General features: G+C 43.2%; 1 pseudogene; it reads right to left on the bottom strand.

Moving 5' to 3' along the window:
- Positions 1–8,603: 8,603 nt before the first annotated feature.
- On the bottom strand, positions 8,604–12,760 carry LOC134222020 (nucleoside diphosphate kinase-like; annotated as a pseudogene).
- Positions 12,761–13,256: the final 496 nt, after the last annotated feature.

Here is a 13,256-nt window from a genome sequence, read left to right as displayed (position 1 = left end):
GTCCACAAACCACGTAGACCGAAATTTCACATTTTCAAACCCCCCCGTCCCCCCTAGTAGACTTTCGTAGACTTTTCCGAAACCCCTCCCCCCCTCCTTTGAAGTCTACGTAGACTTTTCTAAATTTCACAAAATATCATATGCGGTTTAAAAAATATGGAGATCAACGTTTTAATCAATTCAGCTATTCAAACCAATTTCAGTATGTAAATATTACCAAAAAATTCGAATTTCCAAAACAAAATTAAACTGAACAAAATCTAACAAAACAAAAATCAATTTAAAACGTAATAAAATTTAATCCTTTGTCCATAGCTCCCGAATAGCTCAAATCTCAAAGCCAATTTTATTTCTGTTGAACTCGATTCTTCACAGAGGTGTGCGCCACCGCCACCGACATTTTTGCATAGGCACGCCATTCCCTCAAATCTGTAACGCATCTGAACGGTTCAAATTTGTAGAGAACCGAACAATTTTCAGTACTTCGAAAAATTTCGAGTTGAGTCCCAAAAATTTCCTTCTAGAATCCAAAAGTTTTCCCATTATTAGTAATTTTCAGTGAAAATTTCATTTTATTTCCCCAGGTAATTTTAAGTTTAAACGAACATTTCGAAATATTTCCCGTGGAATTTTAGAATGGCTTCCTACGATATTTTTAAATTTCTGTTTCAAATTTGGAACAATTTCCACATTTCAAAGAATTTTCCGAATAATTTTCGATGGAAATTATGAAGAGTTTTCTGTTGAAATTTTCGTGAATTTCTCATAAAAATTTCGAATAAATTTTCGTAAAATTGATAAAGGCTTTCTTACAAAAATTGCAAATACATATTTTATTTGTGGAAACTCATAGAGTTTTTGGTGGAAAAATAAAATAATCTCTCGCGGAAATTTTTAACATTTTCTATAGCAATTCCGAAGATTTTCCATAAATAATTCCAAAGAATTTGCCATAGAACTTTTGATTAATTTGCCGTTAGTTTTCCAATAATTTCCTATGGACATTCCGAAAAGTTTTGCTTATCTGTCTAAAGAATTCCTCGCGAAAATTCCGAAGAGTTACCGAAATTAAGAAAAGTTTCCCAGGGACTTCCTAGAAAATAGGGCTTCCATTCTCGGGAAGGATTTCCCGGGATATGAACATAAGTTTCTCGAATTTCCCAGGAAATGTTTTTGCGGGTTTTAAATTTGATACAAATATTAGTCTAAAGAACTGATCTATTATATTTTTACTAATATTTGCTCTTCGTTCTCTTAATAAAATTTCGTCTTAAAAATTGATGGACGAAATGTCTTCTTCCAATAAACAAATCAAAATCCTTTTCATTTCCCCACTTATTGATAATAAATGAAGTCATGCATAAGAAGAGTTGCATGAATGTGCGATGCAATCTTGAAGCTTTTAGGTGGTGGTGCAGAGCGACATGTTTCCAATATCACAGATCTTTGACTACTATATCGATTAGGAAAACGCTATATTTCAGAAGGCAACAATGGGCCTAAGAGAAGATCACATCAGGGCACCGCATACTTTATGCTGGAACAAGAGCTAGAATCTGCAAAATAAAGATGAAATCTCCAAATTCTCTGGTGCAAAGGAGATAATGTTTTTGGTAAACTTATTCAGAATCGTCAACAATTCTATGTTTATATGAGGCCATATCCATGTGAAATGGAGCCCTTATTTTCGTTCTCAGCAATTATATGCTGTGAAAGTCGTTCAGGTCTGTGTTTCGTATTTTTCTTTAGTCATATGGTTAATTCTTCGTTTTTTTTATTTCTAAGCTCTCATTTTTATTAGACGTATTCATGATATAAAAAAAAATTTGCGATTCTATGCGTCTACTCATAATCGTTTTCGCATGATGAGATACGCTTTTCATAACTTTTTTTAGCTAAATTGGACAAAATTTCGAGGTGGCTAAAATAGATTGGTTGTTGACTTCTCAAACTTCTAAAAGAATCTATCAAAAGATAGGAATACTTACATTGTATGCTTCAACATGGATATAAAGTATACGGCATACTTGAATAATTTTTTCATTCATTCAACTTTGCGTAGAATGATCCGATTTTGATGAAACCGGAACCACCGTCGCGGAAACTCTTCTAGTATACTGTCCCATTGCAAAACCTCAGATTGGCCCCTGGCCAACGGAGAAGTACCGTATGCCATATACCCTGAAAAAAGTTACTTTCGCAGAACACCCGGAACCTGCTACAAATTGACCAGAGAGTCTTACAGTCCTCAAAATGTATCTTTAATGAAGATCATATATGCATCGTCTTGGGTAAACATGAATCAACCTTTTTGTCTAACCCCTTTTGAAAAATAAATTGGCAAATTTCTTACTTTTGTAATGTAGGTATTTCAACATTGAGCACGCAGCAGTAAAATCTACTTGAAAATAGTTCCAACATAAGGCGAAATAACCTAAGCTCTAAAATTTATTTTATTTTTGATAATAATTTTGAATACATTTCTGTCGATCAAAGTGCTCAAATTTATTTCCCGGGATCCCGGGAATTTCTAGAAAATCTCCAATGGAAATTTTAAGGGAATTTTCGGAGAATTCCCCTAACAAGTATTAAAAAATGTCTTTTGGAAATTCAAATGACTTTTTATTTGATATTCTAAAATGCTTCCTTTGTAAATTCCAAAGAATTTTCCGTTGAAATACGACATAATTTCCCGTTAAAATTCTTAAGAATCACTTGTCGTTTGCATAGAAGTTCCTGCCGAAAATCAAAAGAGGTTCTAGTAGAATCTGCAATAAAATCGGAGAGGAAATTTTAAAAAAATCTTAGGTTTTCATAGAACACTTCAGAGAATTTTCCTTATCAACATAGAAGAATTTCCGTGTGAAATCCATGGTAGTTTCAAGCCGTAGTTCAGCAAAAAAAAAACTTAAAAATCAAACAAGTGAACTTCTCACAAAGCTGCAGCACAAATTGTTATCAATAAAAAGTCTACGTAGACTTTTGGTATACCCCCCCCGTCCCCCTTCGTAGACTTACGTAGACTTTTTCGAAACCCCTCCCCCCCTCTCAAGAGTCTACGTGGTTTATGGACAGCCCCTTATTTTATTTTATTCTTTTTCGTTTTGAATTATCTCCCAATTTCAAGCCTGCATGGTGGGCCTGGCCGATTTAATATTTGTGTTATATTTATAATGTGCCGCAAATCTTAATCTTCTTCTTCTTCATTGGCATTGCATCCCCCACTGGGACATTGCCGCCTCGCAGCTAAGTGTTCATTTAGCACTTGCACAGTTATTAACTGCGAGGTTTCTTAGCCTTCTGGGGGCAGCAGGGACTTTGTCCAAGGGCTTGACGAGACCCCTCCCCATGGCCACTGCGAGTTGGACCGGGACCATCATCCCTAACCCCTAATCCCAAGGCGTCAAGCGACCCGTGCCGAGGGGATGCATGGCCAGGGGGGGTGAAATAATAAGCTAGGCCTTTAACGGAGCCTGTGGGGTACCTAGGCACCCTCCACAGTAATTGTCCCTTACCGCGTCATGCTGGGCTCTGGCGTGGTGGACCTCTTTTCCCGAGCAACTCGTGGGACCAAAATGGAAAACCAAGTCAATTCTTCAATTAGTGGTAGTAGTGTAGGCTACAACCCCTTCGCAAGAGGTGGGTTGTTCAGGTCTCCGCCTAGGAGGCCAGAGGCAATAGTCGGCAGCTCAGTGCGCAGCGCCTGCGTGGGTCACTTAACCTTCCTCTCGGCTAAAAAAACGCCGGTAGGGGTTATTGACGGCCCATGGCTTGTGGAGGCGATGAACCGCAAACGCGATGGGCTTTCGGCCTTCGAGGTGGCGACGGAACAGCTGGACGCCATCATCGACTTTGCGTCATCGAAGCATAATATCAGTAAGGACCTCAATAGGAGTTTGCAGAAACTTCGAAAGTCGATGCTAGACGCCAAGCTGGAGAGGGCGGTCGGGACGGCCAAGTGTAAACCCGTGAAATCCGTGGAGTCGAGGTCTACCCAGACTGAGGCCCAAGGATTCGCGGACTCGGGCAAGGTCGAATCGACCGAAGGCGTGCCAGCGAAGACGGTGGTACCAAAGTCTACCCAGACTGAGGCTCAAATATTTGCGGGTACTTCGGGGGTGACTGCTCCAACGGAGCAGACACAAAAACGGTGGAGACAGTCCCCAGGGGATGAGCTCTCTGGGGGCCGCTCCAAAACGCGGAGGGTTACTACCCCGAACAAGGGTAGTGGGGCTGGGAAGCTGAACCCCGGCCAGGTACCTCCAAAACCGGGGGAGAATGGACCTGGAAAGGTCCGTCCACCCAGGAAAGACGGTGGTAAGGGGTTACGGCAGGCTGAGAGCTCTCACCCGCACCAGACCAGGGACATAGAGGGGGATGACGCCTCATGGACCCTGGTAAAGAACAAGAGGAAACCGAAGACGTCAAGGGCCGAAAAGAAGGCCCAGGCGAATGCGGGTAGCAAGAAGTCTAGGGTAGGCGCCAATCGCTCCAGGGGCGATGCCCTAGTTATCACGGCGGACGAGGCTAAGTACTCGGACGTCTTGAAGGCGATGAGGAGTGACGTCAAGCTCGGTGAACTCGGCGCCGACGTACGTCGAATAAGACGTACCCGGATGGGCGAGATGATCCTCGAGCTGAAGCGGGGCGTCTCGCAAAAGGGCGCCGCCTACAAGAAGTTGGTGGAGGAGGTCCTAGGCGAGACGGTCAAGATGAGGGCACTCACGACGGAGGTGAATCTAAGGGTTAAAGACCTGGACGAGATCACCGAAGTCGAAAAGCTCGTCACGGCACTGCGGCGACAGTGTGAAGTGGAGACGCCCACCGCAGCCGTTCGGCTACGGAAAGGTCCGGCAGGGACGCAGGTAGCATTGGTTCGGCTATCTGCAGCGGACGCCTCCAAGGTAGTCAAGTTAGGGAGCGTCAAGGTGGAATGGTCGGTATGCCCTGTGGGCATATACGAGCAACCCGAAGTTCGCTTCAAGTGCCTGGAACCGGGGCACAAGCAATGGGACTGCAAAGGCCCTGACAGAAGCAATCTCTGCCGACGCTGCGGATTGGAGGGACATAAGGCACAATGCTACACGAACCCTCCCAATTGTTTGATTTGTTCCAGCAAAGCTGTGAACAGCAAGCACCCCATGGGGGTTCGATGTGCCCGGCGTTTAAGCGTGCGGCAAAATCACAGTGCAGGTAACGCAGCTGGCTTGCTCGGCGTCGCCCGAGTGTTTGGTGTGCGCAGGTTTAGAGGAAGCGGCGGAACACGTGTTGTTCGTGTGCTCACGTTTTCGCGCAATGCGTGACCACATGCCACATGTAGTCTGGACACTACCCCGGACAACCTAGTTCGGAGGATGTGTATAGATGAAGTTAGCTGGAACGCCGTTTTATCAGCTATCGCCCAAATCGTCTCGGAGCTACACAGAAGGTGGCGCGTGACTCAAGGATGGCTAGTTCAGGCGCAAATAAGAGGTGGTCCAAGGGATCGGAGTCGGCTTCATGGGTCATACCGGTGGTCATGCTCTGTGGTCGAACTCGATCCTTTTATCGAACAAGTGGCCGCGCGAAGAACAACATGGTATCGTCGCTTTCGCGGCGTCGGTCAACCGGGCGGGTTCCGAGCCCAAGGTTGGAAAGGGGTTCTCGTTAAGGCTGGGGCAGGCGTAGGCACCGCGTCGGCAAGTCCCCCTGTGTGCTGGCGAATAGGCCCTATCGCAGAAAGGTCAATTTGGGGTGCACGCGGCATCATCATTCTTGATACCAGTCGTGCAGAGAGAAGCAGGCGCGAAGTCGACCCTTCCCACCTTCCGCCGAGGACATAGGGCGTGGTAAGGCCACCTGGAAAGCCGATAATGCGCTGGCACGATACCATGGTGTTCTTCTAAAAAAGCGAGTCACGAAGTTCGATGCTGCAAGGACACGCAGCTAACCTCGAGGGTGCGTTGTGCACTGGCCCCTCTTTGAAACATTACTTTCTGTAGGATCATGGGTTCGAGTCCCATCGAAGGGAAAGTGGTTACCTCCAATACATTTTCCAAATCAATATCTTCCACATAACGTACATATTCACATATGAGTTTTCATAACATTGTAAATTAACGTCCAAGTCGGGTGGTTTAATCCCCGGAAATAGGCAATTACCTTTACTGATTACTTTCTGGTTGTACCGAAGGGACTATGGGCTTGACGGCAATGGAAACGGTTTTTTTTTCCTAAGCAATGAAGAGGGAATCTGCTCAACAGACATCCTGGGTTGACCAGGAAGTGCGGGGTTAGGGATCACCGAGAGAGGCAGGACTACATCCTACATCCCCGACCCGCTAAACCGTTGATTAACATGAAGAGGCATGTTTGCCAAACAGTCATCACGAATGTGATGATCGATAATACGTTCTAAGCATTTCAGAAGAAATGAGGTCAGACTGATGGGTCTAAAACTCTTTGCTTCTTCATACGAAGCACGTCCTCCTTTTGGGATAAACTTTACAGTGACATCCCGCCAGGATAAGGGAATATACCCAGTAGCAAAACTGCATACTAAAAGCTTTTTCATAACTTGTTTGATATGCTCAAAACCTCTCTGAAGTAGAACGGGATAAATCCCATCCTCCCCTGGAGATTTGTAGGGAGCAAAACTGTTGTGCCCATTGAATCGATTCAGTAGTTATGATTCTACGTGTTTGAGCCCAAGACCCATAGCTACATGAAAGACATCAGGATCATCCGAAGATGTTATATCGACACATCCAAGGAAGTGCGTATCGAATAAGTGCTCTAACGATTCTTCATCAGAAGAAGTGTAGTCGCCATTTGGCTTGCGAATTTCGCCAACCTGGAAAGCCTTGGATCTCGCAAGAATTTTATTCAATCGAAGCCAGTCGATCAAATTGGAAACATTTGCACAAAGTTTTTTCCAGCCGGGTCGTTCAGCAGATCGTAGAGCCTTCTTGTAAGCTTTGCGAGCCAACTTGAAAGAATCCGTTCCTGCTGAATGGCGTCTGTTCTAACTCCTTCTGCACTGATTCCTTAGCTTAGCCAAATCGGAATTCCACCAAGGGGTTCCTCTTGAGGTTTTTACAGAACGTAAAGGGCAAGCTTCTTCGAAAGCTTCCACGATGTGCATCGTTGTAGTATCAACTGCATCATCCAAGTCGGTAGGAGTTTCTATAGAAGGTAGATATCCATGAAATTTGGTAGAGAGCAATTCTGTGTAAAGATCCCAGTTTGTTGAACGAGGATTTTTAAAACGCAAGGTCTGCGAAGTAACATTCAAATGATCAAAGTAGATGTAGCGATGGTCAGATATCGATTCCTCATCCGACACATGCTAATTCGTCAACTCGTGACTGATTCTATTGGAGCAAAGGGTTATGTCTAACACTTCTGCTCTATTAGATACCATAAAGGTTGGGCGATTGCCTATGTTAAGTAAACTAAGTACGGTACTACTTAAGTATTTCATCAAGCTGGAGCCTCGTAGATTGATATCCGAGCTACCCCATATGATGTGATGAGCATTAGCATCACTGCCGACAATTAGTGGAAGGCCTTTTGAAGTGCAATATGTGACAACTTGTTTGAAAGCATCCGTAGGGGATGGTTCATCATGTGGTAAATGAACCGAACAATAGACATATTTCCAGACGGGGGTTTCGCCAGTTGCATCAATTGTGACAGCACATACATCTCTGGTTGCTAGTTCAGAGATAAGTGTAGCAACAATAGCATTGTTAACAAGCACACATGCACGCGGCATTGATCGAGAGTTTGCCATTTCTTTACTGAAAGCAGCAAAAACCGGGTTCACTAGGTTACCTAGGTAGAAGCTACCCTTGCGAAAATAGGGTTGCCATTTTGCATAAGTCTAGAAAGATTAATCGTTGCTATTCTTTTATGCTGAAGATTGATTTGAGCTATCTTAACTGAAGCCATTGCAAATTAAGATAATGCACTCCACAACTTCAGCATTAATATGAACAGCAACGATGAAACCAAATTGGTATCTTATCAAGAAAGTCAAAGACGAAACACAGAGTACAATGTGTATAACGCATAAAGCGAATCCATATAGGTGACAATTTGTTGAAAAACTAAATAAAATCATGCTCATAATCCCACCCTTACTTAACCTCAAGTTGAGATTGAATAAGAGTAGCCGATTATTTCGGAGAAGCAAAAAGTCAACTACGCCATAGCTCTGGTTAGCGCAGTAATGGCTAGATACTGTGAAGGGTGCCCTGGTGCTTCACTGGCTCCGTTAGCGGTTAGGTTCTTTTTAGACCCCCCTAACCATTCATTCGTAGGCACGGTAAGCAGAAAGCCGCTTCACACCAAGAATTTGAGGTCACCTGTATGGTGGACTTCTACCACCGGAGCAGGCAATACGTAGCGTTATTCTTAGCCAGATAACTGACTGCCGACACCACACAGCTATCTTGGCTGTTCGGGGAGAGAAGTTGACATTGACTTTACGTCAACTCTCAATGTGGCCGAACAGCCGTTTTTTTTAACGTTCCTGCATTTTGCCACTTTTATTGTTTCAACCTGATTCAGCTCACTTTCTTATCACTTAAAAATGCTTCAATTCAGTAGATATTAATGAGTTATAATGTAGTGGAATTAGACGCCGGGCTCCAGGAGACGAGCTCCTTTTCGGTGAACCCCAGGGCAATTTCCTTGTTGGCAGACTCGACGGCATCCGAGCCGTGGATAATGTTTCGTCCGATCTGGACGCACCGGTCTCCGCGGATGGTTCCAGGGGCAGAATCGGCTGGGTTGATGGCACCCAAAATCTGCCGGCCAGTTTTAACAACGCCAAGTCCTTCCCAGACCATGGGAACGACCGGACCGGATGATGTTGCAAATCCAAATATAGTGAAAATGTTATCCAGTTCATGCGCGACGTTTTCTGCGTTAGTTTTAGTCATTCGGCGAATTTCGATCCATCTTGAATATGCATAGACAAGTATAAGGAAAGTACGATTGTACTTATGGAAAAAATCAATGTGTATTCGTTCAAATGGTTGAGATGTTTTAGGCCAATTTCCATGTACTCTCGGTGTTCTATCAGTCCCTAATATTTGACACTGATTGCATGACCGTACATAGTTTTCTATGTCCGTACCACACCCGTTCCAGTATAAATACTTTCGCACAATTTGTTTCATTTTGTGAACTCCGCGATGATTAGCATGAAGTTATTCAAAAGACGGTAACTTAAGAGTATTGGGAATGACAATCCGTTCTCCAAATATAAGACATCCTGATTCAATATCAAGTTCATGTCTTTTTGCATAAAAATGTTTTATAAGTTTGTCTTTTACATGGCTTGGCCATCCATTTTTCACGAAAGTTAAAATTTTAGATAAAACTGGATCTCTAATGGAGTTTTCTTCGATTATCTTGGGATTAAGGTTAACTTTGTGATCATCAACCAGATAATTTAATTGACTAAATGAACTCCGCTGACTTTCTTCTAGGTCGGCAGTATTCATATCTTGATCTAAAGGTAATCTTGATAAGCAATCTGCTGCATAATTTTCTTTACCTGCCATGTGAAAAATTCTAAAATCGAAAATAGAGAGTCGTAGAAAATATCTTTGTAGTCTATTAGCAATCACGGATGGTCCTCCCTTTTATTGTTAAATATACCTAATAAAGGTTTGTGATCCGTAATTATAGTTACTTTTTGTCCTAGTACGTATTTATAAAAAATTTCCATTGCAAATACAAACGCCAACGCCTCTCTATGAAGTATTGGGTACTTTTTTTCAGCATTTGATAATCGACGTGATACAAAAAATACGGGGTTTTCCCTATTGTTCACTGTGTGGCTCAATATACCCGAGATGCCATCATCACTTGCATCGCATGTCACAGTGATAGGCTTTAAAGGATCGAAATGCGTGAGGATTTTAGCACAACAAATGGCATTTTTGCTTCTTTCAAAAGCTTTTCTGCAATTCGCATCCCAGAGCCATTTGGTATTCTTTGATAACAAATTGTACAGTGGAGAAAGAACTAAGCTTAATTTGGGAACAAATTTCGTATAAAACGTTATCATGCCGAGAAATGCTTTCAGTTGTGTTTTGCTTTTCGGCTCTGGCACGGCCGTAATCGCTTTCACCTTCTCCGGATTCGGCAAAACTCCTGCCTCCGAGAGAATGTGACCCAAATATTTCACTTGGGAAACAAACCATTCACATTTCTCGGCATTAACTTTTACGTTGTATTCTTTCAGCCTCCTCAAGACGACATTTATTGTGTTCAAAAGCTCCTCGTCCGTTTCAGCCCAAATTAATATATCATCGATGTAAGTCTGAACATTAGAGATTCCCTGTAAAACTTTGTCCATAACCGATTGGAAAATTGTTGCTGCTGGTTTAACTCCGAATGGTAATCTACGATACGCATACAAACCTTTATGAGTGTTCATTACCATCAACTTCTTCGAAGCTTCCGATACAACAAGTTGCTGATAAGCTCCTCTCAAATCGATAAAAGCTCCGCTCTTATTCGTTATCAGCTCATCTATAATCGGAAGAGGGTAGTGATGTGTGATAATGTGAGGGTTTACTGTTTTCGAACCATCCATGCAAATTCTTATGTCCTTTTTATTAGATTTTACTACGACTACTATCGGAGAAGCCCATTCTGCGTACTCTACTTTCTCAAGAATTCCTTTTGCCTCTAATTCATCTAAATGAGTAGCTACGACCTCTCTGTGTTTAAAAGCAACAGTGTATGGTTTATGAACAAATGGCTTAGCAAGATCATCGATTCTAATATCCACTACAACGTTTTTTATCGGTTCGGTAAGATCATCATCAAACACAGATTCAAATTCAGTTTTTATTTTTTTTACGGTACTCTTCACCCAGTTATCTCTAGAAATTTCGCGCAGAGAATTTATAGTAAAAACATCTCTCCAGTGTGGCCAGATTACGCTCAACCAATCTCTGCCTAATAAAGAGATACATTTTTTCGGAGACTTTATTACCAAGAGATATAGAGCCCAGATTTTCTCACATACTTTCACTCGCACTCTAATTTTACCCAACACGTTTACAGTTTCACCAGAGATAACAAAAAAGCTTCGTTGATCTGGTAGTAGTTTACAACTATTAAATCTTTCTTTATATGTATCAAACGAGCAAATGCTCGCGCATGCACCGGTGTCACACTCCATCAACAAGTTTCTTCCATCTACGCTCAGTTCCACAAAAACCGGTTTGGAATTATTTGACTTACCAAGTAATACATTGTTCATCCAATTATCCTGACCTTCAGGTATCAGCTCATCAGCCGAACGATCTTCGCCAGAATCCGTATCATCTTCCAGACTCATTTTCAGGTCTTCCATCGCGGCCGATAACTGATTTATCCGCTCCTCAAAAGCTCTCTTCCTACCTGTATTTCCCTTTGGCTGTTGGTACCCAAAACGAGGCTTTTTAGCTTTCGGCAATGTGCAGTGATACGAAAGATGACCTTTATTGTAGCAGTTGTAGCACACGGTGTCCGAACTGACTTTATAATTTCCGCGATGACTCGAAATCTCCTTTTGCGATTGGCCGCCGCCAGCGCTCTCAGCGAATCTACCTTGCTTAACGAACCTCTTCCCCCTAGATGAACTCATTGGCCCCATATAGTTTACTGCATCAACACTCAGCTTCGACATTTTACACGCCTCCAGTGCCGCTATTTCAATGGTTTTCGCCTCCTCCAAGAGTTTAGCCAGATTTAAACTGTGATCTGCATCTCGCAACATAGACTCTCGCGTTTTATCACTCCGTATACCGGCAACGAACACAGATTGTACCAAAGTAGCTTCAGTCTCCGCACCAACACTACAATGTTCCACAATATTCTGCAAATCTATTGCAAAGTCATCAAGAGACTTCTTCTTGTTTTCTTGTAATCAATCGATGTCGTTCAGCAAACACGTTTTTGTTCTCCTCGTGTAGGATCTTGAACTTGTCAACTATTTGCGCGAATGTTTTATTAACAATTTTGTCCGGTTTAAAGCTACCAATAATACGGTTCACAGTCTCTTGTCCCACACTAGTGATGAACTCCAACGCCTTTTCATCCTCTGGAGTTCTGTTCAACGCGAAAAAGATTTCCACAGTCTGTAGATATGAATTAACATTTAAACCTGGTACATGCACAGGGAATTTTCCTTTTGTTCTTTTGTCCATGGCTTCCACAATCACTTTATTATCACCTTCTTCTGCCACTGTTGCCATAGAACACGCCGCCACTAACGACACTATCTATTCCGCGAATAGTCCTAGTTTCAATCCACTAATGTTTTATTCCTCGTCGCCAGACTGTTACGACCGAGAACTACTACGACAGGGATTCTACAACTACGAGGCGTTCGGATTACTTGGGCTATATTATTACGTCTTTCCAGTTAGGCTTTCAAGTCAACACTGCTTGATATGCATTTATTGTAACGTAAGTATTCGGGAGAGAATGTATAATCCCACATTCCTCTCAATGTAGTTAACAAGACCGAGGAAGAATGGCCGAGCCGACAAATCGGCATAGTGCTTCTCCAACAGAGCTGGGCCCACATGAATTTGAGGGCGACCAGCTTGAAGCCCTTCTGCTCGAAGCGTTTGATGATCTTGCCGACGAGCCCCCGCTGGACACCATCCGGCTTGACCATGATGAAAGTACGTTCCTGATTAGCGGCCATCGCGGTTGAAAACAATGAGAAAAATGCAAGAATCGATCCGATCATATAAAATGCACAACACGGAATCATCCATAATTCACACCGGGAAAATCGGACGACTGCGGTGGGCCGGGCACGTAGCCAGAATGTCGGACAGCAACCCGGTGAAAATGGTTCTCGACAACAATCGGACGGGCACAAGAAGGCGAGGTGCGCAGCGGGCAAGGTGGATCGATCAGGTGGAAGATGACTTGCGGACACTCCGTAGACTGCATGGTTGGCGACGTGTAGCCAATGAACCGAGCCGAATGGATAAGACTCTTATATACCGCACAGCCTACTTCGGCCTTAGTCTGAATAAATGAAAATGAATACGACACGGATGCTGGTCAAAAGTCGGTCGAAATGTCAGGATCGATCCTCGGACCGGTTCTGTGGAATATTAAGTACGACGGAGTATTACACTTAAGTCTCCCGGCCGGTGTGAAAATCGAAGGCTTCGCGGATGACGTAATGCTAGAGATTACAGGAGACACTCTCGGCGAAGTCGAACTGAAGGCTTCATACGCGATTG

Source organism: Armigeres subalbatus, chromosome 3 (genome assembly GCF_024139115.2).
Source record: "Armigeres subalbatus isolate Guangzhou_Male chromosome 3, GZ_Asu_2, whole genome shotgun sequence".
Lineage (NCBI taxonomy): Eukaryota > Metazoa > Arthropoda > Insecta > Diptera > Culicidae > Armigeres > Armigeres subalbatus.
The sequence above is the reverse complement of the archived record's forward strand: the minus strand, read 5'-3'. Positions and strand labels throughout refer to the sequence as shown.